The sequence below is a fragment of the Triturus cristatus genome, chromosome 9, assembly GCF_964204655.1.
Source record: "Triturus cristatus chromosome 9, aTriCri1.1, whole genome shotgun sequence".
NCBI lineage: Eukaryota > Metazoa > Chordata > Amphibia > Caudata > Salamandridae > Triturus > Triturus cristatus.
This window is the reverse complement of record NC_140592.1, coordinates 256,081,729-256,108,622: the sequence shown is the minus strand read 5'-3', so window position 1 is coordinate 256,108,622 and position 26,894 is coordinate 256,081,729. Positions and strand designations below refer to the sequence as shown.

At 41.3% G+C, this 26,894-nt stretch overlaps 1 protein-coding gene across 2 annotated transcripts in view; it reads left to right on the top strand.

Annotated features, from left to right (window-relative positions):
* Positions 1 to 26,894, top strand: part of SLC6A1 (solute carrier family 6 member 1) — a 558,279-nt gene that overhangs the window by 393,912 nt on the left and 137,473 nt on the right. The window lies entirely within an intron of this gene.

Genomic DNA, 26,894 nt, shown 5'->3' with positions numbered 1-26,894 from the left:
GAGTGGGTGGGTGTCGTGACGAGCTGTTTGAGTCCGAGGTTGGCGAGGTTGGCGAGCAGGGTGGTGGAGTTGCTATCGTTGGCGTTTTCGAGGTGGAAGTTCAGGTCTCCGAGGAGGATGTAGTCTGTGGATGCGAGGGCGTGCGTGCTGATGACATCGGTGATGGAGTCGCTGAACTGTGGCCTGGGTCCGGGTGGTCTGTAGACGAGGGTTCCTCTGAGGGTGGTGTTGTGGTCGATGTGGATCTGGAAGTTCAGGTGTTTGGCAGTGCTGAGGGTGTCTTCGGTGCTGGTCAAAAATCTGAGGGTATTCCTGTGGACAATGGCGATTCCACCTCCTGGTCTGTTGGTGCGGTCCCTGCGGGTGATCTTGTAGCCGTCCGGGATGGCTATGGCAATGTCAGGTGCTGAAGAGGGGTTCATCCAGGTCTCTGTCAGGAAGGCGACATCCGGGGGGGATGAGTCGAGTAGGTCCCAGAGTTCGATGGCATGCCTGTGGACAGAGCGGGTGTTGAGTAGTATGCATCTGTGATGGTTGCGACCTGCCCTGGTGGGAGGGGCAGGTCGTGCAGGTGTTCATTGGCTGGTGAAGGTGCAGCTTCGGCAGGAGAAGGGTCTGTGGGTGAGCTTAGGGGTGGCCTGATCGGCCGGCATTGAGTTCATGGAGGATGTTGGCGTCATAGCGGTGTTGGGCGTCGTGGCACTCGCTGGGGTCTGGCGCTGGTCACAGTCCAGGCGCGGATGGGTGCAGACAGGCTTGCCTTAGGTGCGCTTTTGGCACACCAGCGGCACGGCCGTACAGCGCCTGCCATTAAGAAGGGGAGGTGGAAGGGGGAGCAGCTGGGAGGCGGGTGCGGGGCGAATGGGTGAGCGAGGGGGGCGGGGCCACAGAGGACGCAGCGGCGGGAAGGGGAAGTGGCAGAATGCTAAAATCAAGAGAGGGTCACAGAAAGGAGCAAATAAGGTGATAAAAACAGCAGACAGGCAGAATCAGGCAATAGGGGAAAAAAGCAGAGACAGAGGACGGGCACGAACTTGCGGCAGCAGCGAGGGCGAGAGCACCGGCACTATCAGGTGGAACTGTGCAGCGTGGGCCGGGACCTGCCTGGAAACAGGGTCAAGGGCCACTCTCTTCACCGCACAGTGGCCGTCGTTAAGAAGGGGAGGTGGGAGGGAGGAGCAGCTGGGAGGCGGGTGCAGGGCGAATGGGCGAGCGAGGGGGGCGGGGCCGCAGAGGACGCAGCGGCGGGAAGGGGAAGTGGCAGAATGCTAAAATCAAGAGAGGGTCACAGAAAGGAGCAAATAAGCAAATAAGGTGAAAAAAACGGCAGACAGGCAGAATCAGGCGATAGGGGAAAAAAGCTGAGACAGAGGACTGGCACGAACTAGTGGCAGCAGTGAGGGTGGGAGCAAGGGCACAATCAGGTGGAGCTGTACAGCGTGGGGAGCGACCTGCCTGGAAACAGAGTCAAGGGTCGCTCAGGCAAGGTCAATCATCATTTCAGGCCAATGTCTCAAACCACAGCATTCATAACATAAAAATGCTAAAAGTACTAATATTTTGGCAGTCCAAGCATTAAAAAAGAACTAGGCACCAACATGCCAAGAATACCCACAATATGTCAATAATTACCACCTTTACACAAGTTTAATCATGCCCCATTGCTCAAGAGTACTTTGAGGTAGATTGTAATTAACCCATCCATCCCTGGTCCCCAAAACCACACATCCTTGCAACCACACATTGCTGGTTCACTCTGGGCCAATTTGAATAAGGTTGACAAGGTTGCATTATTCATAGAGGTTGCCAACACATGAAACTTGAAATTGACTTGAATTGTGTTACAACTTAGACAATATTGGGGTGGTGATCACTGTGGAAATAAGGGAAGCCAGTATTTCTACAATGGGGGCATGTTAACATTTGTAATGTGTTACCATTACGTACATTTCTCATAATAAACATACACAATATCCTAAAAAATTTCTACTGTTGACTATTGTTGTAAGCCTAGAGTATTTACCTTTCCTGCCTGCTACACCTGGCAACGAAATTTGAATGTCTTCTTTAATGTACTGGTACATTAGAAGATCATAGTCCCTCATCTGTCTACTGCCTATCCTAATTTTTTTATTTGAAAATTTGTTACGTTTTTGCACTAGTTTAAATTAACACATTTTACACTTTGAAAGGTGTTAATTGTGAACATCAAGTAAAGTTTGGCCGTTCCTTGGTAGAATGGAAGGGCTAGAGGGGAAAATAAAATGGTGACTCCCACAAACAAAGCTGATGGGTATGTTTTAAAAAAGTATGAAAGTTCCATAGGTCTGATGCCAGAGATAACTTCATATGACAAGAACTGTACTTCATTTATCTTACATCTTACATCTTCACCTTCGCTTCTCGAATTTGGAAAAAATAATGCTGAGAATGGGACAGTAGGCCCATGTTGTTTAAGCCCAAGTGTCTCTGAAAAGTACGCTCAGTGCCTTGGTGTTGTGACAGAGTACTACCTAAAAAGAGTGAAACCGAAATTAAATATGCACGTTTGGAAGATGATGTGTCTCTTGAATGTAAATAGGTGCAAATCCCAAAATGTCACTATTTTAAGCAAGTTTGACAGAGTCTGTATACAGCCTCCTGTTCTGAGCTGAAAACTCTGTCACTATCTGCCCACATGGGAGCAGTGTTCTTGGGCAGCTTCTGGTGAAGCTTTGGTATCCAGGCGAGGTGACCTCATGAAAAAGGTGTGCTACATCACAATTCATGACTGTTTGTCTTTACAGCCTTTAGAAACCTAAGTTTCCTATCAGAGTATCTTAGTTAATCAATTTGAGTGCCATGGTATTTCTGGCCCTTGCACCATTAGTAGGATACTAGCAAATACTCAATATCTGTGCAAATAAAAAGTGAGAGCAGATAATGTAAGGGAGGAGTCCTGGAGACCTTAAGGGACCTGAGCTCAGGGACTAACAGGAAAATGGGTGCTGAAGAAACACGGAAGGAAGAAACAGTGATCAATGGCAATGATGGTTGCCGCTGTGACTGTGGTGAAACAAAGTGTTCAGGGTCCAGTGGCAAAATGGGACCACGAATGTCGGAGGCAAAAAAAAACATGTGAATCATTAAAGAGGCAGGGTAATGATGTAGAGGAGCTGGAGTAGAGGCCTAGTAGTCCTGTAGGATTCTTGAGAGAGAGAGAAGGTGTGTATTGAGTCAGCATTGGACTGTTGAAGGGAGGCTGATTGCAGGTTTGTGGCAGAAGGAATGAGAATTTGTTTGAAGGGCGGCTGATGGCTGTGGTAGAGAAGTAAGAGGGGATTTTGAAAGCAGTGGCAAGGGAAATAAGGGAGGTCAGATCAGTAAGGATACTGGAAGTGACTGACCGAGGAGAGCTGGGAGAGATGAGCATTGGGAAAAGTGCTGCTGAGTCGGTCGTATAAAACAGAAAAAGGGTGCCAAGCATAGCAGCATTTTAGATATGACAGGTATCAACAGCAATTAAGACCGAGTGATGGAACTATTTATTTTAGCAAAAAAACTGATCAATTATTCCATAAGATCATTCTAATAATGGCAAGCACACCGCCTCTGTTCCTGGGAAGTAACCTCCTAGAGATGAAATCTACTGGTTGGTCCAGGCCGTCTTCATTAAGTTGTGAAAGTACTGGCCCTATGCCATGCTCTAAGGCAGGGGTCTCCAAACTTTTTAGCACAAGGGCCACATGGTATAATTTACAACTAATTAGTTTTATAAATGAATGAATACAATTTAAATGATAAATATGGTTTGCTTGGATCTTTTTTGCAATCAGCATGATGTGATTCAGAACAAAAGAGAAATGTGACAATTACAAAGGAAAAATGCTGTTCTTAAACTCAGAAGTTATATATAAAGAGTAAAGATGTCAAACATTAGCAAATGCTCTGACAAAATAATCACTTACTTAACTGTAGATAGGAAAAGCAGGCTATTAATTATTTTATTAATTTTAAAGACTCAAAACTTATACATTTATATGAAATGAGAATGTGGTCAATTTGTGGTACCCAATCATAAACAAAATAACATAAAGCGCAAGATTAATGGGAATAATGGAACAGATTTTTTACTTTTTTCAAAATATCTCTGAACTAAGGTTTCATGCTTTAGGAGCCAATTATTAGAATGGACTTCAGATAAATTTGCTCGATATTCAGTTTTGAAAATGTTTTTTAGAGTCTAAAGAGGCATCCTTTCATTCTTTATTTACAGACTAATATGTGTGAGCCAGATTGAAAGCAAAGTCAAAACATCTGTGTAAAATGAATCCCAGAGTGTTCATGTCATAGGTTGCACTGTAAAGGAAACGTGCTCAGTCTGCAACGTTCTGCAGCATGGGCTATCTGCACTAGGTACTTGCATTTTTCAAAGATCTGGCATACACAACATTGCTGGTCTAAAATATACAATAGCAAATAATCAAAAGGCTCTTCTGCCACCTTCAGGCTACCAAAAGAGTTTGATATTTATTTCCCTTTGATTTTCAGAATCCGAGGCCTTGGAACACAAAAGAGAACACATTATAGCTTTCTAATGCTAAAGTTGTTGCCAGTCGCATAAAGTCTTGCAGCAGGACAGATGTGGCCCGTGGACCATAGTTTGGAGACCCCTGCTGTGAGGTTTGAACAATGAGTTCCCGGGAAAAGTCATGGGATGTGCACGCCTTTGTTCTTATTACCATTCTGGGTAGCTTCTTTGAAGTCAGTTCAGTCAAGGGGGCAACAATGTTGCCATCTCCCTTGACAAACCTCCTGTAACATCCTTTGAGGTCTAGGAAGGCTCTCAACTCCCTTTTGGTTTTTGGGGGCTCGCGGGCCATGATGGTCTCTATCTTGGCCTGGAGGGGTTGCAGCTTACCCCTGCCCACCAGCTGTCCCAACTACACCACATACCCCTGCCCTACCCTGTCTGGCACTTACTGGCCTTGATTGTCAGACATGCGTTTTGCAGGACCTGAAGTACTTCCTGCAGGTGATAGAGGTGGCCCTTCCGGCTGTTACTGAAGACAGCTATGTCATCTAGGTAAGCAGCACTGAAGGCCTCCATACCAGCCAAAACCTAGTCCACTAGCCCCTGGAAGGTGGCAGGGGCATTCCTGAGTCCAAAGGACATCACTTAAAATTGGTAGTGGTCCTCTGGATTGGAAAACGCTGACCTCTCCATGGCTTCTTCAGTTAGGGCAATCTGCCAGTATCCTGAAGTAAGGTCAAAAGTACTCAGGAACTGGGCATCCCCTAATCTGCCAATCAGCTCATCAGCTGGGGATGGGATGAGCATCAGTCTTGGTGACTTCATTGAGCCCCCGTGAAATCTACAGAGAACCTGAGTTCTGATTAACCCTGGACGTAGTGGAAGTAGTGGGGCTACGCGGAGCATCACGTAGTGGGGCCAAATCTACGCACACTCACACACTCCGCATAGCCCCACTACGCACCGCCCGCCTCCCTCCCGCCCTCTTTTAAAATTACTGAAAATGTTTAAAAGTAAGGAAAATGACTTACCTGAGCTGCGGCGTCCTGGGGCTCCCTCTTCCTGCTTCATCATCAACTTCTTCCTGACAAATGCACATGCCTTCATAATGCTCCTCTTGTCAGGTAAGCCCTTCCTCTAGCAAAACCTCTTAAGCTGGGCCACAGTGTAGCTCTCCAGGTTGGCCAGCTCAACCTCCATCTTTGCAGGAAAAATCACAGATCCAACAGGCAGGTTGAGGGAGGATATATTTGGAAAAATCAAAAAAGCCCATCAGGGAGAATTGACTCAAATTGATTTTAGATATGCAATGGAAGTGCACACCAAGTACGGTATGGTATTGCACACACTCATGTCCTATTCTCACCGCTGATCACCAATGTTAGAAATTGGGTTTCTGGTTGGCAGAGGTATGCACCTTGTACAAGCAGTTTCCACAATCCTAATCAGGGTAAGTCAGATTTGCACCCTAACTTAACCTGTGTTCACCCCCTGGTAGCTTGGAACAGACCAGACCAGGCAAGCTTAAATTGAGAGGCAATGTGTAAAGTATTTGTGTAACACTTCAAACAGTAAAACAGTAAAAACACCACGCAAAAAGATACCACTCCATGTTAGGAAAATATGGCTTACGTTATTGAATACAACAAGACCAAAACAACAAGAATCCAATAAGTAGAACCCGAGTTAAGAATTTTTAAAGAGTATCTTGAAAAGTAGTGCCAACCCGGGGTGTCTGATCGTGCTAGACAAGATCAAATCCAAAAGTTCAGGCGGTTGTGATGGAGCACGGGTCAGATACAGGGACCAGCCTTGGCCTGCTGAAAACAGTACTTTGGTTCATGGTAGCTTTGACGTCGAGGAAGGGAGGCAAGATGCAAAGGAGGCGATGCATCATCATCGATCTTTGGGATGTAGGTGATGTGTTGGCTCTGAGCTGTGCAAAGTTGAAGATGCATTGGAAAAGGAGGCAATGCACGGCACCATCAGCAATGTGATATACATGATCCTTGCAGCAGCAGCGATGAGTTGGCGTTGATGAAGATGCACTAGTTCTGAGCACTGCAGCGGCATCGCTGCATGAATTTCTGCTGGAGCAGCACTTTATACCCAATTCCAAATGCCTATGACTAGATTGACAGCACTTGGCAGAACAGGACTCACAGATAACAGAGTTCTGGTGCTGTAGAAGGGTTGTTTGAAGTCTTTGATGTCCCTGAGACTTCAGAACAGGAGGCACTCAGACAAGCCTTTTGAGTCACTCTGGGTTCAGTGGGTCTAGTGCTTCTCACCAAGGCAAGAAGGGCAGCAGGCACGTCAGCACAGCAGAAAAGCACTTCTTCCAGAGCAGCAGTCTAGCAGACTGGCAGTCCTTTAGCAGCACAGCAGTCCTTCTTCCTAGCAGGATATCCACAGGTCCTGAAGTGTACTGAGTTGGTGGTGGCAAAAGTCCGGTACTGATACCCAGTTGTGCGTCTGAAGTGAGGGAGACTTCAAAGATGGGCTTTGAAGCGCACAGAAGTCTGCCCCTTCCTACCCTGGCTCCAGACTCCTACCACCTTTGTGTAGGGACATGACACAGCCCGTTAACTTAAAAGTACATGTCCTACCTTTTAGTTAGACAGCAACCTGCCCTATGGACTACCTTGGGTGTACCTTAAGGGTGACTTATATGTAAGAAAAGGTGAGTCTATGGCTTAGCAATGGGCTTTAAATGCCTAGTCGACATACAGGCTCTGCAGTGGCAGGCTGGAGACATGTTGTTTTAAAGGGCTTATTAAGTGGGTGGCACATTCAGTGCTGCAGGCCCACTAGTAGTAGTTATTGTACAGGCCCAGGACATATATAGTGCACTCTACCAGGTGCTTATAAGTAAATTAAATATGCCAATCGTGGAGAAACTAATGGCACCATGTTTAGGGGAGTGAGCACATGCACTTTAGCACTGGTTAGCACTGGTAAAGTGCCCAGAGTCCTACAACCAACAACAAAAGTGAGGCAAAAAGTGAGGCAAACAGGCAAAAAGTTTTGTGGAAGACCAGCCTAAGGCTAACAAGTCTAACACAGACGCTGCTATGGATATTTATTTGGACACTCTAGTACGAGTAGATTGTTTTGCAAATGGGTGTTTTGGGTGTCTTTTTGATGGTGGGGTGCAAAGCTGTTTGAGGACTATTTTCTTTCTCCAGTACTGTGTTCCCTGCATTACTAATGAGGGAAGAGTGTTTAATTTTAATAAAAATAAATTGGAAACATTTATATTCATTGTTACATTATCTTATATTTCACTTGGCCTTATGTAATGAAGATGGTTTAAAAAAGGCCATACAAATATTATTGGCTGAACTATTATGCCTTATGGTTTTTTTGCAATACAAATCTATTGCTTATTATAGAATCTAGATATGTGTTGTGCATATTTGTGTAACACTTACCTGGATCATCTGCTCCTCCAGCTTCAGTTCCACATTTAATTCTATCATAGCTGGTGAGTTAAATGATGTGGACATATTCCTCCAAACCTATGAGTTCCAGTTCAGGGGCAGGACCTTCTCCTATAACTAGGCACCAATGTCTGTGCTGCAACAGTAAATCTCTAATAAAATAAAATGTCTGTTTGTTGTGCTGGATTGAGTTGGGTTCTAAGTCCACAAAATTACTTCTAAGAGGTCTTTGGATTGCTGATATTGTAGATAAAGAATATGAAATTGAAAGTAGGTCCTTCAAACTGCAGGTCAAACAATCAGGATGCTTTCCTATGCTCTTCCAGGTATGTTTGCACTTTAAAATGGCATCTCCCCTGTTTGATAATGTAATTTTCTGTTTCCACACATGCGTTTTTTCTGATTGGGTTTAGCACCAAGGAAAATTGTATGAAATTACATTGCATGCAATAAAATGCACGCAGTGAAACTGTTTCCACTGGACCCCTAAACACTCATATTTGAGAGAGATTAAAGGTCCCACTGACAGTTCTAAGAATCAGTAACAGTAAAGACAGTAAAAAAAGTGATTTTACTGCACCCGATTTACTGATTAACTCAGAATCATGATTATAACTTTTTTATTGTTAAAAATACAGAACACTCATAAAGTTAAATTCAGTATGTTGGTCCCACAACTAACAACACTGAAGCCTCAGGACCAACTGAAGTTGGGTGCAAAACACAGTAACAGTGAGAACAGTGATTTTAAATGCAAAATCAACATGAACAGTAACCATAATGCATAGTAACATGGAATCCCTGAATAAAAGGCTGTCTCTAATTTCCTTATTACATAGTAATTTCTTTGTACACATTTCTAGTCACTGTAATAAAAATAAACAATCGTTGGTAAATGAATTAGGTTTCGCTTATGTGATTAATAAGCTGTTTTTTGTTGTAAGTTAAAGCTTGTTGAGTAGTTGTACAATATAAGTTACAGAAAGTCTGGTAAAGTGTTATGCCTTGTTTATGTTCAAACAAACAATTTATTGTGCTGTTACTAGTGGGATAGTGTGAGAAAGTAATAGCAACATTTTAAAAAAATGAAATGAAAGAGAAATAATAGAATTAATTGATGTAATAGCAATATTATGTGTTTAGAGGAGTTGACACAACTTGTGTGCCCGGTGCCAAAGCACCTACTGCACCATTCAAATAATGCCCATGGTGCCTGAAAGATAACTGCATTTGTGACTGCCTGCTTAGTAGTAAACCTTAGCAATATTTGGTGTTTATAGGAGTTATGACAACTATTGGCCCCGGTGCAGTGCACCTGCTGCACCAATCAAATCATGACCCTATTGCCTGTAAGGTACCATCACGTGTGACTGGCTGTTTGGTAGTAAAATATTGCAATATTTGGTGTTTAGAGGGATTCCTAGAGCTTTGGTCCCTGGTGTCACTCCACCTGCTGCATCAATAAAAGCATGACTAGTGCCTGCAAGGTAACTACACTTGTGACTGCTTATAAATATAGGAATATTGGGTGTTTAGAGGAGTTCTGACAACTTTTGGCTCCGGTGCCACTGCATCTGCAGCACCATTGAAATTATATCCCTTGTGCCTGCTAGGTAACTGCAATTGTGACTGCCTGTTTAGTAGTAAAGTTTAGAAATATTCTGCGTTTAGTGGGGGCCCTAGAGTTTCTGGCCCCGGTGCACCTGCAGCTGCTGTACCATTTAAATCAAGCACAAATTGAACTGCAAGCTCATTGCAATTGCATTTGCCTGTTTAGTAGTAAAATATAGCAATATTAGATGTTCAGTGGGGTGCCTCTGACTTTTGGTCCTGGTGCTACTGCACCCCCTGCACCATTCAAATCCTGACCCTGTTGACGGCTAGTTAAATGCACTTATGTCTGTCTTGTTTAGTAGTAAAATTTTGTAATAATCTGGGGCTAGTTGGGTCCCTAGAGCTATTGGTCCCAGTGCCTCTCCCTGCAACACAATGGGGAGAGGATGTGGCCCTACGGCTAGAGTGGTCAACCTCGACTCTGGGAAACCGGATTCGAATCTTGGCAGGGCCACTTAGCATCCTGTGATTCTGGGTAAATCACTTAGTCTCCCTATGCCTAACCAAAAATGAATGTGTCTATCTGTAATGTAACTGGTGCTCATGTAAAGAGCTCTGATACCTTTGGGTCAAGTTTGCGCTATATAAAACTCAAGGGGAAAAAAAGTGCCACTGAACCACCATTCAAATCAAGTCCCTTTTAACTGCAATTGTGACTGCCTGTTTAGAAGCCAAATATAGCAATATGAGTTCTGACAACTTTTGGGCCTGGTGCCACTGCATCTGCTGCACCATTCAAATAATGACCCTGTTGCCTGCAAAATAACTGCACTTGTGGCTGTCTGTTTAGTGATAAAATATAGCAATATTTGGTGTTTAGTGGAGTTATGACAACTTTTGGCCCCGATGCTGCCAGGTAACTGCTATTGTGACTGCCTCTATAGTAGTAAAATATAACAATATTAGGTGTTTAGAGTTCTGACAACTTCTGGACCCTGTGCCACTGCACCTGATGCACCATTCAAATAATGACCCTGTTGTCTGCAAGGTAACTGCATTTGTGACTGCCTGTTTAGCAGTAAAATATAGCAATTTTAGGTGTTAAGTGAGGTGCATAAAGCTTTTGGTCCTGGTGTCATTGCACCTGCTGCATCATTGTGAGCATGACCCTGTTGTCTGCAAGGTAACTGCACTTGCACCTGCCTAGTTTTTTTAATTTAAGCAATAATCTGGGTTTAGTGGGGTCCCAAAAGCTTTTGGACTGCATCTTTTGCACCATTCAAATCAATTCCTTCTTAACTGTAAGGTAACTGCAATTGTGACTGCCTGTTCAGTATTCAGATATAGCAATATTATGTGTTTAGAGGAGTTCTGACAAATTGTGGGCGGGTGCTACTGTACCAGATGCGCCATTCAAATCATGACCATGTTGTCTGCAAGATAAATACACTTGCATCTGCCTGTTTAGCAGTAAAATATAGCATAGCTCTTGTATGTTGACTTTATTTTTACTGTGCAATGTTTCTAACAACATTCATAGATTAAGTTGAAAAACAAATCTGATAAAGCCTACAACGTGCAACGAAAGGTACTGAGGCATAAATAGGAAATGACACAAACGATCAAAGGCTAAAGCATCTGCTATACACAGCTAAGTTATAAAAGGCAAGTTTTCCGGCATACTGTTTGGAGCTGTCTGCCTTTTCCAGGGCAAGAGATCCTATCTTGACAGTGAATTGGGCTTAAACAGTGTGAACAGCTTTAGTAAAAGTATCCTAAATGCGTGCAGCTCGGGAAAGTTAACAAAAAAAAGTCCCAAGCAAAACCGAATGAACACAGTAATTCGGCAATGGGTACTGATAAGAGCTCCTTTTAAGATATACTATATACAAGATATTTCACAAGCGCCGTGCAGGCGAACCCTAATGACCAGCTTCTCATCTGTAATAAGTTAAAGCTGTTGAGTTGCGATGTCATGAGGATTCCTGCCAGAACCAGAAGCCAATATGAAAGGTAGGTCACGGAGCAGAGAACCGGAAATGACTTTTCATTCTTCTGACCTGTTTTTCTAAATAAAGTAAACAGTGATCAGCAGAAAAGAGGCAACCTACTTATTTTTGCACGCTAAAGGTAATTATAGGAAAGAAATATTTTATCTCCATATTTCAGCACATTTTGAACTACATCATATTTTAATCTGATTCTCTTATCTTTATGCAAAATATTATTAACTGCTTTTGGGTTTTTAATTTTGCACTTCAGATCGTGCTTTTATTATCCACGTCTGTAACCATACTGTCTCTTTCGTATGAAAGAGCAAAGCACCAAGAATGCAAGTGACTAGTGGGATAAGTGATTGTGTGACACGCCCTATGAGGAATGAAGAACCCTCTGCCATGTATTAAACCGACAAGTTAAGTCACTTTTGAGTTCTGTGACCTTATGAAGGAACTCCTCTGCAACTTGTAATATCTTTATAATGTACATCAGGGGGTACTTTATCCTATATATCTCTTGTGTCTGAGATTTGGCTATGATAGAAGGGGTGATGAAATGCAGCAAAAGAAAAACAATTGACAGCAAAAACAATAGTTACCTTTACTGAATTGAGCATCCAAAAAGGAACAGTTAATACAGTAAATCCAGTGCTAGTGCAAAAGATAAATTGCTGTCACATGCAACTCTCCATATCCATCTCTCACAATTGCTCTGCAATGTGGCGGCCAAATTGGAATGTTGAAATATCAATTTCAAAGCAACACAGGTGATTCAAATTGTTGCACAAGGAGCCTGGACATTTATCACATCACATTGCTAACAAGAAATTGTTGATAAAAATAATTTTTCAAGAAATTCAACTTCTGATTAATAATTTACTGCTACCATCAGAGTCTCCATCCCAGATTCACATCCTTCCAACCATGATGCAATACACCTCTCCCAACCAGACAGCGTGAATTAATACCTACAGTCACAGGTCCTGCATGTGCTGAGCATCTAAGGAGCAGAGACTCACAGGGGAAGAGTCCACAGTATGTGTATCACCTCACCTCTCATGTTAATCATCTTGTTCAGGTTCAGCGTGATATTGTGATATCCCCTTTATTGGCAGCTGAGGTCAGACTGGCAAACATGGGCCCTGTTATGCAGCCGGATGGTGATGAACTCTTGTGTCTGCGGGTCAGTGGTGCTGCAAAATACATACATGCGAAAAAAGCTGTGGGTAGAACAGAATGTGAAGGACTAATAAAATAATCAGTGTCAACTGACCCAAGCAAACCAGTGGCTAAACTGGATGGATCAAAATCCCACTGCCTATGCATGTATACGCTGTCCAGGGATGTATTCACAGCAACATGCTTTTGGTAGGGGTGTGGGACAATTGCCTAATTTGTTTGCTTCTAAGTAATTACACAACATTTAGAAAAAGTATGCATAATTATGCAAAGCACGAATCTGTCACGTAGCCTATATTTTCTAGTGAACCCTTGTGTCATTTTTCGCTGAAATTATAAATTCAACCATAATTAGTAGAGATTATCAAGGTTTTTTATCATCACTAATTCCATACACATGACCATACCTAGTTCCTTAAGGTGCTCATTAACTTACACCCTTATCCAAACCAGCATCATTTTAAAATACATTTAAACTCTCTATCAGATGCGAGGTACACTTTCACCATAAGTTACATCCATATAGTGTTACATTGTAGACATTTTTTCCTTGAGCGTGTAATTAAAGAAACGATCATGTCAACCCCTCATCTGCATGTTCCCTGGAGTAAATCACATCTTTTAACCCATTAGAGTGTAATATGCAGGATTCCATCAAAGAAAGAATATTCACAAACTACATACCCCATCAGTTTTCAATATATCTTAAGCCAAAACAGAATCCTCACATTTAGCCAGCTAAATCATGTAACCGCTGTAGACTGATCAAAACAAATCGTTGTCTACATATTCTCAATAATAAGTCCCACCTTTTAACCCATCTGAGTGCAATATGGGGGACTACATCAAAGGGGGAATATTCACATACTGCTTATTCAATCGGTTTCCATTATCTATCTTAAGCCATAACTGAATCCTCACATTTAGCCGGCCATATCATATAACCTCTTTGGACAGCCCGCAGTTTTATACTATTGGTCGGTATAGTCCCATACTCCATTTTACAAATAAACTGCATTAGTTCATACAAAGTCTGCCCCTGCATTATCCATTATTTAAGTCAATCGTTACTTTCAAAAGCTACCCTTATGGCAACTTTTTGGACCAAAGAATAAAGCATTCAGATAGTAGCTTAGTGCACCTACCCTTTTACGGGTTCCGGCACATCTCTTTGTTCAGCATGCTCTCCACATCCTATACGGGTGCCATGTTTAAGTCTCTTTCATATTCTTCCCAGCACTCAAGTCATCAATGGGCCAATGAAAGCTAAAAGAGGGCCTAAGCCTTGCCTATAGCCGCCATCTTAGGTTATTAGCCAGTCCATTAATTCATACATAGTGTATTCATCGGATAGGTCAATCTCTTCAAACATTGCCCCTGATAGCAGCTCTTTTATCCACAGAATAAAGATTTCAGATTTTATGTTACTGCTTTCACCCTTTAACAGGTTCACGCACTCCTTGAAGGGCTATGTAATGGTTTCAACATCATCCACCAGATTTACTTCAAAATTCCAACTGAATCTTTCTCATCCATCCAGCACTATGTCGGCCTCTGTGTTACTTAGCACTTTTTAAAAGAGAATTAACATATGGTAGCCTGGCATATATGATCTCGAAGTAATAATCAGTGGGTCGTTTACAAGTTTGATGTCCTGTTTTGCACAGGAGATGAAAATGTTTTTAAAGTAAAAGTTGAAAAAAAAATTTAAAAAGAGATTAAACAATATAAAATTGGAGACAAAAATTTATAATAAAAGGCACATTGTTCATTTGCATGCTCTGCTTACACTGCACCTCAAGGTGAATCACTGCATCAGCCCATGATTACGAGTATCGCTAATGGCACTCAAGCTTTGCAGGAGAGTTTTCTTCTTTTGGCCTATACCCGCATTGTACCTCACCTTCTGTGTGCATAGAACCGAGCCTGCTGTTGAAAAAATAATTTATGTAGATTCAACATCAAAATATAAATCTATGTCAATGAAAAGAGACAGTAGATTTAAAATTAATTCGAAATCAAGCTAATGCAAAACCAAGGATGAAATCTTTACTGCCTTTAATTTTCCACAATGGTTTCTGTCCTGTCTTTTCAGTATGCCTGCTCCTGCCATTAAAACATTTATTTTTATTAATATTTCTTTCAATTCATACAAATTATATTGTAAATAGCCCTTATTTTAGCAAAGGCTTGAATCATGAAGCATCTTTTGGGAAAGATATTTAAGAGAATATGATTGGCTCACATATGAAGTGTCAACGCGCAAGTGGAATATTTTCTGTGGACCCTAATGTCATGATATCAAGTATCGCATCTTTCGCTAACATAGTCTGTGGCATTTGATGACCTGCGATATCCTCATTAAGCCTTAATTTTTAAGGTTTAAATAGCTTATTCTAAAATGAACACAGTACTCCAAATGCAAATGCCATCTTGCTCAGTTCTTAAGAGCTGTGCCCACAGAACTGTAAGTAACCGATTAATACGAAAAGGAAACTAATATGCAGGAAAAAGAAAATACCCGCAGATTATTTCAATAAACACATACAGCAGATTTAAAGGGGATGTACAAGGTCACCTCAACAACTAAAACAACCCGCTTTGAAATCCATAAACAGTTTATATGCAGCCTCTGATAACCAGCGACCAGCTGTAGTTCTTTAAATCATAAAACAGCATGTAATTGCTTCAGTGTGTGTTACAAGGAAGTATAGTGGTCCTAATGAGGTCCAATTGCCTGGTGAACAGCGTGCATGTGTTACAGCAGCATCACTTATATACCATGTGGAACCATTTTCAATCGTGTAGGCATTCTGTTGAAGTTAAAGAGGAAGAATTAATCATTGTGCCCTCAGGCAGTGTCTTGAAATCAAACAGAGATGCAGGGATGCTGAAAGGGCATTGCACTGCCCTTTGGAGGATGCCCCCAGCAGTGCATTAGGCAGTGTGCGCTGAGCTGTTTCTTGTTTCACTTAACTCAGCTGGCTTACACTTCAGGCGGTAACTCTCAAACAAGTAAAAACTGTTTCGTAAAAATAAATAAATAAGTGCAGAGTCCAGAGATCTGCTTTTTCTTAAATTTCCCCTCATGCCTCTTTCTTGCATCACCCTACACACCATCTTTTCATTTTACTCTAACCAGTTTTTAATCCCTGTTTTGTCACTTTATCATTGAGTTCTTTTCATCATACTTGTTACCTTTTATGCCAGTCTTGCTTTTAATCAAAGATACATGATGATAAACGAGCTATGGTCTCCAAAAATAAATACAGATGGCACTTGCTTCCTTTTCTGTAAAAGGAGCGAAAATATAGATTTCCAGAAGAACACTTTTTCCTGCCTCTTGAGAGTTATTTCAATAAAGGTCTGATATTGCATTCTATAAATTGACCCCATATTATGAAGTGTTTTCATGTTATGTTTCATCTAATCCTACATGGACCTATTACCATGGCTGGATTTGGTTGGACATTGTTATAGCATACCCTTCAAAATCTGCTTAAAGTAGTTACTGAACATGGATTAATGTACTGTTGGAAATAATGAGTTCTTTATTCTTTATCTGTATCGGTTAATAGTTTTGTTAAAGTACCTATAGTGTGACCTAGATGTGTCTTTGTCAATGACAGGTCTCTGCTTCAGAAATGAGGGCTTTTTGTGCAAATTCTTCCCAGAATTTCAATAATTCCTTTCTTATTGAGTCATGATTGGGTAAATGTTTTGGTAGTTGCAGGACTTATTGTCTCAACAACTATGATAAGGCTGATAGGATTGTCTCCAACAATTCGATTAGAATGTTGTGCATATTACCTTTAGTTGTCACATCTTTCTATTTATGTCCAGGTTTACTGCACCATATCCACTATTTTAGATCATTTCTCCATTGATTGATGTAATTATTCGTTTAAAATGCTTGGGTTTCATTCATAAATCCGCAGACCAGAAACTGTAAAGGAGGAAGTTGCGCAATTCAGTTTCTCTATTTCATTGACGCGCCATAATGATAGTCACGAGTGAAATGTAATATTTTGCATGTTTATTTTCCTCAGAAATAACATGAACGCATGTGCAGAGAGGGCCTCTATCTGAACCCTCAAATACAAGCAACCAAATTACAAGTGATTAAACAGAATATAGAGTGAATGCAATAAGTCCTGTTTCCTCTACGTGTAATATTTGTGAACGAAAACTGTATGAGTTGAAAATCAATAATAGTCAAATCAACAAAGAAGTGTGCCAAAAAAGTAGACGAAGAGCAAGCATGTTGAAAAAACTGTTAGGTTTTTAAGAATATAGAGAAACCCATTAGGTTTCTAAGAAAGCCCTCACTCACCAACCTGGTTGGTGACATGCTTCATCATCGGGCCCACCCAGGAGTGGCCAAGTGCCACTCTAGTGTGCTGCTACGCATTGCATTGCGATGCAGCGCGCACAACGAAATTCGTTTTATTTATTTAAATGTGTACTTACCTCCGTTCATCCATATTCCGGTGTTTACATTTCCCCACCCTGCCCCTCCCCCGCCCGCCTCACTGCCCCACCGAACTCCCTCCACGGACCGCTACTGTTTGATGCCCATGGCAATGAAGGCTTATGACCCAAGAAGCTACACACTTGCTATGTCTGTAACACACTTTGTGATAAAAGTTTGCGAGCTGCATGTTATTATGTGGGAAAGGAAGAGCTGAACCTGCTTTAAAACAAGTGCTGTTACTGAATTGGGAAACCTCGATACAATGTCTACAACATATTTTGTGCCGTTTTATATTAGTACGCATTCCTAGTTAGAGAGAAACTTTAGAGAAGGCATGATATTTGACACTTTAGAAGCTGAGAAGCTGAGACCCAGACTCTTTCTCACTTTACCCTTGCTGGCAGCTGTGGCCACTAATGCTTATGTTCATCCTTTGGCTTATTTTTGATGGTTGGTTTTTACAGATTACTACTGCAACTGTTCGTATTGCTGAGACTCAGCTGAGTTTCATATGCTACTCTTCACGGGGAATTCTGCTGCTTTAAGAGGTCTTGATCCAATATATGGTGGTGAGGAAAAAGGTTGAACCATATGATTGAAATTTTGCACCAGATCCATGCTATAAAATTACATTTTCAAATCTCAAAAACGAATTTGCACATGATTTTGGGATGTTATTTTATACGTCATATAATTACTGATTAGGAGAGACACAATAGCAAATAAAGATGTAGATACTCACATAGACAGTAAGGATTTGTTTTAGAATAGACTCCAATACAATCCTATCTTTACACATTATCTCTCCTAACTGAACCAACTCATCATCACACTAATGTAGAATATGAAAATTAATATATGTTTTCCCATGCTGAAGAAAATGAGTAATTCTGACCTCACTTGTCCTTGGATCTCTGTTGAAAGAAGCAAATTGACCAGGGGTGGGAGAAGCTACTCTCTTTCTTTACCCTAAGGCCAAATAAAGTACTTGGTCTGCCTTAAAATTTGTAACATTTAAAAAACCCATTCAAATATGATCGTGATGGATGCTTGCAATCACAGAAGCTATGCATCTTAAAAAATATTGGTAAAACCAATACGTTTGACTGCCAAGACTTACTAGCTTTGCCAATGCTTCTTGAGAATACTTTTCGCTCTTCACACAAATGAAAACAAAAGATGTATGGCACACAAAGATTTTGCCCTTGTTTTCAGAATTGAAGGTTGTCAAAATGAAAACCGTCCTGTTATTCCCATATCAATTATGATGCTCCAGATCATAGTTATTGAACCAATTGTTGAGTTGGGTGTTTTACGTACATGGTTTATTTTGAAGAGAAAGGTCTTCATCAGCTGAAGAAGCATTTTCTCCAATGATTAATGATTGTCTGCATTGATTGATTTCATTTAATTTTGGATACTGGCACATCTACATATAGTAGCAGAATATAGTATATATCAAGTTACATAATGAATTGCAATGTGAGAATTTTTTGGGTGGAATTGACACACAATTCCCTAAGTGCAACATACTGAGTACTACTAGAGAAGAAAGAACATGAATCCTTATTTAGAATCAATTTACTGTTGCATATCTTTAAGGTTCTCTGTGATCCCGGTAGCAGGTGGCCGGTTCCATGTAGTGTAATGGAGTAAGACTATGACAGTCCCTCTAGGGAAAACAAACCTGCTGCGGGCTTACCCGCACGGGAGTCACACCCAGGCACCAGTTAACTCTATCTAGCCTGCCTTGTGCATAAAAAGCCCCGAAACAGTACATTTTAATGTTCCAGGTATTCCCTACCAGCTAATACCCATGTGGAATAGGCTAGCAGAGGTGAGCTCAGGGCGCAGGAACTACCGTGGTATGTCAGTGCAGGAAACACATTGCCCAGAGCCCATTGGCAAACCCCCAGGATATTGCCAATAAAAGGAATTTCACTGGCAGTTTTGTAAAAAGCTTGGCCTTTTTACAACACTGCTGATTTTGCATTTTATTTTTCTTGCAAATCACGAAATCCTGGAGGGTCTGACTACATACAGGGACCAGCCATATATAAATTGGTCTTTCTCCTGCTCCTTGTTCAGGCTGTAACATGCATCCCTGGTTAGCAGTTTGCCAATGTCAGGCTTACGTTCCTGACCAGCATTCCATACTGTATACCATGATGGCGTATTTAAGTTTGCATATGTTTAGATGAATTTGAGTGTGATTCGCAAATTTGCACAAAGTACTGAAGGGAAAGATTCGACCATTTTTAGCTGCCATAGCAAAAGGTAATTGAATTGTGTTGATGACTATGATGTGCCTGCAAGGGTCATTTGATATATTATTCCAAGCTTTGGCACCAAAGATCAAATACATTTTTCTTGCAAATTGAAAGAGGGCCCTGTTGAAGATGTGCATACCAGGGCCAAAATTCTAAATGAAGCAGGATTTGCAGACAGGCATTCAATGTTCTTATTTAGTGTGATATGATGCTGACACTTTGGTGCAATCACATGCAAAGTATTGAGACAATAATGGTTAGGATTTGATTACAAATGTCCTGCTTGTTGTAGCTTCTGGTGAATGGTAGTCTTTGTTGATTTCATTAATAACATTGGTGGACTGAGGATGTGTAAGAAACTGTGTTGTTAATTGACTAGGAAATAAGCCCTGGTCAAGCAGCAACCAAAATCCTTGTCAGGATAAGGCACAAGCAAACCCCAAATTAACTTGTTCCCACCCCCTTGGTAGCTTAGCACAAAACAGTAAGGCTTAACTTAGAGACATAAACTATTTGTGCAACACTTAAAGTTTATAGTAAGAAATAGCAGCAATAAGGATGGAACGTTGGGAGCATTTCATGGATCTGGGTCGAAGAAACACAGAACAGCTGAAGCGAAGTGTTGGTTCAGAGATGCAGCGAGGCTGAGGTGCGAGGTTCTGTTGTGTCAATGTCAAAGATCCCATCAATGGGGCTTGCAATGTGAAGTCCTGGCAGCAGGTATGCAAAGCGCAGCTTGTGATGTGTCTGTTGCAAGGATTTGCAAAGCTGTGATGCGCAGTCTGACAGCATCTAGGCTGCTGTCAATGAGAGATGTGAGGACCTGGTCTGCATATGCATCGCACCAAGAGTGACCAGTCAGTTCCAAGGACTACTAGGGTGATACAGGTGTTCTGTGATGTGTCCAATCCATGCAGTAGTGGCGATGGTTCAGTTCTGCTAGGAAATGTGCCGCTCAGCCAAGAAGATGCATCGGTTCTGTTTGGGGATGCATCACTCAGCAGAGAAAATGCATCCTTTCCACTGGCAAGCACATTAGGCCCACGTCCAAGGGTCCAGGGGTGGAACCACTTGGTAGGGCAGAATCACAGATGGCAGAGTCCAGGTGCCGGTGCAAGATGGTTGGAAGCCTGATAAGTCCCTGAGGCTTCAGATCAGAAGGCCAGCCAACTAGACTTTGAGGTCACTCTAGATTCTGAGTTCAAGAGATGCAGGTCCAGCCCTTCTCACCAAGGCAAGAGGGTAGCAGGCCACAGGTCCAGCAGAGTGGCAGCCCTTCAGCAGCACAGCAGATCTTCTTCCTGGCAGTGTGTCCACAGGTCCAGAAGTGGTGGTGTCTGAGGTACTCCGTTTATACACAGTTGTGCCTGTGAAGTGGGGAATAGCTTCTAGAGGCATTCCTTTAAAGTGCATAGATGCCCTGGCTTCCCTGTCCTGGCTCCAGACTAACTACAGAGGGTATGCAGTCCTTTGTGTGGGGACAGGGCACAGCCTATTAAGGTGTAAGTGTGGCTGGGCCCAGCTCCTCCCTCTCATCCTGCCATTGATGGCCTATTCAGTCACATCTAAGCTACCATTGTGTGTGGCTATCTAGGAGGATTTCATATAGTACTACTGCCAATTACACCCAGTCACATGACCAGAGACAAGCTGCGGAAACCAAATGGTTAAGTCAAGAAAATGGCAACTTTCTAAAAGTGGCATTTTCAGAAATATAATTTAAAATCCAACTTCACCATAAATTAGGATTTTAAATTAGGACTCTAAAGATACCAATCTTGAACCAGTCTTCCCATTTGGAAATTACACTTATAAAATGTAATAAGGCAATTCCAATGGTATCCTATGGGAGTCCTTTCAGTAGTAAAAACAATTATTTTAAGGTTTTTCACTAACAGGACATGTAAAACTTAAAAGTAGAGGTCATGCTTTTTAAATACATTGCACGCTGCCCTCTGGGCTGTCCAGGACCTATCCTAGGGATGAATAATATGTATTAAAGAGCAAGGCTTGGGCCTGCCAAAGGTGTATTTGCCCTGTTGAAATGGCAGTTTGAACTGCACACACAGACTCTACATTGGCAGGCATGAAACATGCTTAAAGGGCTACTGAAGTGGGTGGCACAGTCAGTGCTGCGGTATCATTAGTAGCATTTAATGTACAGGACCTGGGCACATGTAGTGCACTTTAATAGGGACTTATAAGTAAATTAATATGGCAATAGGGCTTGAGCAAATATTAACTTGTTTAGAGGAGAGAGCATTTACACTTTTGCACTGGTTAGCAGTGGTAAAGTGCTCCGAGTCCTAATGCCAACAATAATGAGTTTAGAAAAAATGGAGGAGGAAGGCAAAAATGTTTGGGGGAAGACCACCCAAAGGCTGACAGGTCAAACTGTGTGCATCTGGCAAAATGTGAACTTAGGTTAGGCCACCAGAAGGGGTTTGTAGCATGTGGCTGGAACTACAGAACATTAAGTAAGGCACTGATCATTAGATTGGTCAAATATCAGGCTGTTCAATAATATACCCTTAATCCTGATTATTATACAGTGTTGGATGGCTGGCAAACTCCATGGATGACCCTAATGACAGTTACATTTTCTGGCCAATATAGAAAGACAACGTTCAATGGCCTGTGTCTGATTCTTCATCTGGTCTTATGGCTGAGAAGGTAAGAGAGTTTAGGATGAGGAATATAGAGCCTGATGTATCAAAGAGTTTCACCTATTGTTTGTCTATAGGAAAATGTGTTAGTTCATATTAGCCATAGTCTTGTTCCAGCTTGGTGGAGCAAAGTGAGGTCAACAAATGTATTCTATGGCCCAGGTTTGAGAGCTTGGAATCAAAAAGAGGGAAGAAAACAGTTTTTCTATTTCCCTGATGTCCTGAAGAAAGTTAAACTTGCTGGGAGAGGGAATATTCAAGTACTTTCAGACAGTCCTGCTTTTCAAGCCTCCTAAAGCCCTGAAGTAAGTGATTCTGGAAGAGACGACAGCCAGTGTCCAATATTCCATGGGTCTGACGGGTCTAGGTCAATTATTATGGTGATGGCAATTCAAAATCTTATCTGGATCCTTTGATATATAGAATTTAGAGTGGTTATGTATGAGCTCAAGATGGAATAAAGATCCAAATTTTGATGAGTCTTTAAAAAGAAAGGAGAACTGTGTCTTTCTGAATAAACACCTGTACAATTCAGCAGATTGTACTTAAAGCAAGGAATGTCTAATCTGGGATTTCCAGTAATTAGGATATTGATTATTACAAGAACATTTAATCTAATTTGGTAAATAGTAACTTTTTTCTACTACAAGAGAGGACCAATGCAAAACCATTCAGATCTCTGTGGATTATGGAGAGAGCATTCAATGAGTTAAAGCTAACAATTGGGAGGAAGACACGAGCCAATAAATCTGTAGTAATCTGGTCAAATGGTTTCCAATGTAGCATCAAATTTAAACTTTCAGGTGAGTTCTGCATCTTCTATAGCATATAGTGGAAGTAATCAAGTGTCCTAGATAGAACCAGTAAGCATAGTCAAAACAAGTATCCTTCAAAAATAATAGATTAACACTGACTATTTCTTTGTCTTTCCAAATATATCTCACACCTCTTTGAGGGTGCATTATCCATGAAATTAATGGACACAGTTGCATATAATCAAGTTTTTATATGTATCCATAGGTGAAAATGTAAGATGTGGAAAAGTAATATTGTCTCCCCTATGTGACTTTGGTAGTTTGGGATACAGACATGTTGATGAAGGATACCGATGCACTATATTGGTGGCAATATGTAATTTCCAGTAGATTCACTTACGCCATTAGTATCCCAAACAAATATAAAAAGTGAAAGATAAAACTCAACTTGCATACTCGTCCCTAGAGTTACATTTGGTGCACACCTTAATAGTATCAGTTGCTCCTTTACACCTCTGCAAAGCATATAACAAATTCATTAATAAAGTGGTGAACCTAATAAATAAGGGAGTTCAATCAAATACCCACATTATTTGTTTCCTCTTCATTTCATGTTCACAAAAATCATTCTGTACAAATTCAAATTGATACAGTCTCAGCCAACACATTTCCTTTACGAAGGTGAACTTCTTCAGGGTATTCTAATTGGAGGACCACAATAATTCATAGTGAATCAGCAGGCAAAGTATTATTCCAAATGTAGCAATAAATTACAGCCTTCTTTCATTTTTGCCCCAGAAGGTGACTCTTCAAATGAATAGTTCCACCTATCATATATTTTTTTATCAAAATCCTCATTTTCAGGATCATGCACCACCGAAATATGTGTCCCACACTAGATAGGCACCCAACATCTCAAATGCAAACAGCAGGAGGAATCCTCCTCAACATGAGATTAAGACCAATAGATTCCATTAAGTGTTGCTTTTCTTTTTATTCAAGAAACTAGAAAATCACTTATAAAAGAATAAAATAAAATAAACTGAGAATATTTGTTACACCTTCACTTTGTAAGATGTGATCAACACAAAAGGTCTTCAAAGAAAGCACCTTATTTTAAAAAAATGGTTGATGATCAGCAAAAGCTATGGACTCCACATTCTAAACATTGGACCAGCCATATGATTTAGAGATACCTGCCTGCATAAGGGTTGTCTCTAAATTCTTTAATGCAGCCACCATGCCCTTTCTGCACCAAAGGTAGAGAGCTTTGCAAAGCAAGAGTTTGATCTTGTAAAATAAAAGATCCATGACCTTGATGAGTACTGCGGCTTCCCCCTAGGTGTTTGGTTGATGAATTTATTTTACTGCTATGGATCGCCATGCCATACACTCCTGTAAGGCAGGGCAACTGTCACTATTACCTGCTGGTGGCCCAGTGGCAGATAGGCTGTCAGGTCAAGGGTTTCACATGAGAAGCAAGTGGAGGCTCTGGCATTTGGAACCATGGGAGAGTGGGGAGGGGGAAGAGTGAGCTTGAATCTGCCAAACTCTAAATGAGCATGCAAGTCTCCAGTTCTTCTTTGACAATGTTAAAATCCTTAAAGACAAGATTTTAAAATAAATTTAATTTAAAAAAATTGAAAGTAAAATTTGTGTTAGAAGAAAGTGATTTTAAGAGTATAGCACATAATTCACATCAAAATATTTATTAGATTAGTATTAGGCAGTTTTGGTCATATGAAGCTAACAATTTACACTTTTTGACTGCTATGTACAATATCCATAAACCTTTAACAAAAGAGTCAATGAGTATAGAAGGAGGTGAAGGGATAAATGTATCTAATGTAGCACAACATTACATATTAATTTCCAAGCACTGAATTGCTAATACTATTTATCAAGCCTACAGGGCATCAAGCATTTCTGAATTCTTTTGACATGATCTGACGTCCTGAGCAATGTTTATTTCCTTCACTGTCAGTTTCCTGTTTGCAAAAAACATAAGTGTGTTACATAAAAGACAAAGGGCCTGACTACGATTTTGGGTGATTGGATACTCTGTCACAAATGTGACAGAGTATCCCATCCACCACATTCGTAATCAGACCCATATCAACCCAGTGGTGGAAAAAAGGCCCCCGCAGCCCCCACAGTGCGGGGTGGCCTGACATCCAGTGGGCCCCCTCAGTGTAGTACCTGAGAGAACCTGAGTAAGTCCGGAAGGAGGCCCCTCAAGTTACAATTACGCCATTTGCTGCGGGCTGGCCCTGAACATAACTTTAGTTCATCACTATAATTTTAATGGGGCTTTTCGCTATCACTAATCCACATCCTACAGATACCAGGAAAGTATTGTAACACACAAAAGAGGAATTTATAGCAATAACAAGCAGTATGAAAATATTTGCTATTTTTTTACAAAATTTCATTAAATCATTACATTTGTCAAACTGCACTTTTTTTTTTAATGTAGTTTGCAGGTTCACACAAGATTTCTTTTTCATGCGAGAGCACACTTTGCATTAAAAAAGTCTTAATAAATATCGGCATTAGATTGGTGTTATCAGAACGTGTCCACCGGTGAGGCATGTTTTGCACAAATGAGCCTCCTGTGTGCAAAAAGTACACAAAATTGCATTCTGACAACTTTCAAGAAATGTTGCATAAAAACACAATTTGGAAATTGTATGAATTTGGCAGCCATAACTAACCTTTCACCCAGGGCTAATATTAGTACTACCAGACAACTCTCACTTGCTGCAACCGGAGTGAAATTAGTAAGGGGACATGCTCCTGATGGGGACTCTCCAAGTCGGTTCAAGCTTCTCCAAACAGAACCCGTCTAGGCGTCTACACAGTAGAGGTGGGCGAGCCACTGAATGCTCGAGCCTGGCTCTGGAAAAGCTTGAGGTCCTCTTGGAACCTCAAGCCCAAGATGAGTGAAGCTTTCATGTGGCTTCTGCCAGCCACCCATGCTATAAACTAATGCACCAAGAATTAAAGAAAAACATCAACATTTGATGTGAAACATGAGAGGGAAAAAATACCCATCTAGAGGTTAAATGTAACAATGTAAATCAGAAAGCTCTGGATTTTTCCCGGCTTGCCTTCTTGACCAAACTGTGTGTTCTTAGGCAAATACTTTCTGTAATCACTGTGCTTCCTTTATGCATTTGAGCACTTTAAGATAAGCAATATCGGGATGTACGCTTACAACCACCTTTTTTCTGTCTGATTTAAATAGGCTATAATGTTGCTCCATGTAAAAATCTAGGCCACAAACAAGGTGCACATGATAACTGACTTGTCTTGTAATTCACTAATGGTATTGTTGTCATGGCGGGTGGCGGGAGGGGTATGAATGTTTTTAATTTCATGTTTGAAAACTGTTAATTTTAATATGTGTCTTAAAGCAGTGATAAGGGATGATGTACTAAGTTGAAATGCTTCTGCAGTGCACTGTGCTACATGGTATTTGTTGCACAGTTCACATGATAAACATTTTCAGGGCTCGGCTCATGCCTGGGCTCTTAGAGTCTGGCTTGCCTCTCCTTGGTAATTTGTTGGCTCGCCCACCTCTATCACACAGCACCCAGCAGGTCATGATCTGTTTTATTGTTTCCTAGAATTACACTCCTTCTGTCTTCAGTTAGTAAGTCAGAAGTCCTAAAATGGCCACTTGGTATAAACTGGAATAGACCTCCCCTCAGTCCCCAGGTCTTCCACTCTCGACTAAAATGATGTTTTAGAGGTGTAAGGCTGTCTGTCGACGAGGTCCAACATGGCTCATTCGTGTGATTTAATGAAAGACTCTCCAACCCTCTCACTGCACTCACTGTTCCCACACAAGACCAAAGCAAAGTAACTACCCTTACTTAATGACCATCGGTGGTTCCCAGCAGTGGCGTAACAAAAGTCGTTGTAGCCCGATGGTGCGGGGGTCTCCGGGGCCCTCCTCATAAAATGTGATAGGTGGTGTATTTTGCAGGGGGGGCACCTCAAGTTTCGTTACGCCACTGAAACCACCACTTTCTGCTTAA